Source organism: Triturus cristatus, chromosome 2_1 (assembly GCF_964204655.1).
Source record: "Triturus cristatus chromosome 2_1, aTriCri1.1, whole genome shotgun sequence".
Taxonomy (NCBI): Eukaryota; Metazoa; Chordata; class Amphibia; order Caudata; family Salamandridae; genus Triturus; species Triturus cristatus.
In genome coordinates, this window is record NC_140581.1 from 911,015,040 (window position 1) to 911,017,914 (window position 2,875).

Genomic DNA, 2,875 nt, shown 5'->3' on the forward strand with positions numbered 1-2,875 from the left:
ACTGTGAAAAACACATTTTTGTTTTGAGTTACGTTCTACTTTCATTCCAAGTATGGTGTGAATCCGTTCAGCAGTCCTTCATCTATTTTTCTGCAAAATCTCCTATGGCACATAAATAGGAAAAGTTACACTTTTCTCCCCAACCCTTAATTTTTCCCATGGATGAATCTGTAATTGGTATGATGAAATTTAGTTGATAGAGTTAGAAGATTGCTACATTTTTTGCAAATCTGGCCATGGGGTCAGATGTTACGGATAAATCAAAAAATCAATTTTCAATAAAAGGTGTAGCTGTAAACTACATTAAATGTAGTAGGATACATAATAGGTAACTGTGTAATATAGCCTAATATTGGCTTTAGGTGGTTCTGGTAACAATTTATATATTACATGTTCATTTTTTTATTATTTAGCTTGAAAAGTATGTTTTCTTCAAAGTGCAGCTCATTATAGCTTACTATAGCCTCTGATTGGAGTTAGAATGTTTAGATTTTCTTACCTTTCTTGAATACATTGTTCATAAAACAATAGGCATGTCATATGGCTCATGGGGACATTGTCGTTTTCTCTAAGTTAGCATGAGCTCTGCGGACAGTGCACTTTATTTTTGCAAATACTTTTTTCAGACTTTTCACATGAGAACTGCTTGCTGTGTGCATTCTGTGCCAGTTCCTTGGATTCACTCTGAACATTATGAGCAAGTTTGATAAACAAAGCCCCTTGGTATTCTGTTCTGGTTAGGCCCCCTGCACCTAGACAAAACATACCAATGCAGCTGTTGTGTGACAATCGTACTTTGGTATTAGGGGGATACATGCATAGGGAAAAGACACTTGGAGAGGTAACTTTGAAGGGAGAAAAGCGAGACAGCACCTATGATGTAGAACGGCCATCTATAGTCTGAGGTATGGGGTCTGCTGACAAAACCCAGAGATCTTCTACTATATAATAACACCACTTCTGACTGAGGGGAGGGATATTAGGCTATATACTCCTTTTTAGGTCTCGCATAGTGTTGCAACGCAACGCGTTGCTCGCTTTGCGAGGCATGCAGTATACAGTATAGTGGAGGGAAGCTCCGCCTACTTTCCGAGCATCTTTTTCATTGGCTTAAATTGTAAATCCTGCATTCTCATTGGTTTTCAGCTTGTTAGTCCCTCCTCCTGTCAGCCATGTCGTCACTATTCTCCTTCCATGGCTATCAGCCCCTTTACTTTAAAAACTCTTTTGTTCCCCTGCCTCCCCCTGTTCCCTCCCACAGTTTGTAACTTCTCTGCCCACCACCCTCCCCACCCCCACTTCCGTTCCTACGTTCTTGGACGCCCGCACTTTTGTGTACAATGCAATAGGACTCACGTAAATCCGAGTCCTATTGCATTTGTAAATGCTTGTTTTCTCCTGGGATTGGCTGGCTCGCACTTTATTTTGCCTGACCTGTCCAGATGGCTATATTGCGCATGCGTCCAGCAGCCGCTCCAGCGCACAAAGAGGAAGAAGTAGTTCTGGGCTGTCCTCAAAAATTGTCTGTGCTCAGCTGCCATGGCAACCACTGTAGAGTCATCATATGTAGGCGTAGCCGTGCCAGCAGTTTTACTTCATAGCGGGCTTGGCTCCGGCGCATGGAGGGCTCTGCTCGTGGCTCCGGCTGCAGTGTTTCATGTTTATTGTAAATCACATCATGTTCCCATTTAATTCCCCACTACTTCTCTGCTTGAAACTGCAAGGCTCAGAGGAGTCACGCTCTACCTGAGCAGTCATCCGTTCCCTGGCGCGCCCATTCCCGGGACAGCTCCCCAGGCCTCAGCCATAAAGATTGAGGAAGCACAAAGCACTGCACAGGGCTCGTGGGCAGGAGACTGCTGGAGAGATGAGAGATGTGCAGCTGCGGCGAGGGCCGGGGCACGGTTTAAGCGGAGTATTTTACATTTTTTATTTTTTTTGCTTGCTCCCCACGATGCAGCTTGCCCCGATCGTTGCGTCAGCACTGCACAGGGCTCGTGGGCAGGAGACTGCTGGAGAGATGAGAGATGTGCAGCTGCGGCGAGGGCCGGGGCACGGTTTAAGCGGAGTATTTTTTTTTTTTTTTTTTTGCTTGCTCCCCACGATGCAGCTTGCCCCGATCGTTGCGTCTCTACTGCCCGAGGAACTGGCCATGTAGCGCAGCACTTTACATTAATGAGGTGACAAAGGTGCACAGGCGGGTAGTAGCAGTAGCATAAAGTTGTAAGTATTCAAAGCATGTCAACCTACACGAGACTATATGTGTGGATGTATTTCTGTTCGGGTATAATAGGGGTCTGCATATCAGGTACAGGCAGATAATTGTTTCTCGGAGTTAACTGCCTAACACAATGGCGTATTATTTTGTGTCACAGTGAGCAGTGACTTTCCACATTCACCACTCTTTATTGAAAAAGAGAGCGCTCTTTTGAGTGGGGCTCATACCGAAATGTTTAAAAGTAGAAAAGAAAGTGGCTCAGTAGTATTTTGCTAAACTGGGACCCATTTAAAAAAAAAAATCAATCCCATTCCTGCTTAGATGCGATAAGTGGACTTGTGTTCGCTAATGTTTTGTCTCTTGGACGTTTACTATAGACAAATTTGGCTTCGTTGTTCGTCTGCAGTTCTTTGCAATAAAATATATTTTGGAATTTGTGTGTGTTATAGCTGGGAGTAACACAGAGGGGACCTAAGCACCAACCATTCATCTTGTCTCTGCACTCTATTTTTTTATTGCAGAAACGAAGGTCACCCCTAGGGGAGCTAAGGCTGAGGTTGGAGGATGGGGGCGGAGACAGCCTTTAGCTGCCATCTCCCCCCTAGCCGGCCATCTGCTCATCGCCAAGTTGTGTTATTTATTTTTTTTTTTTACTTC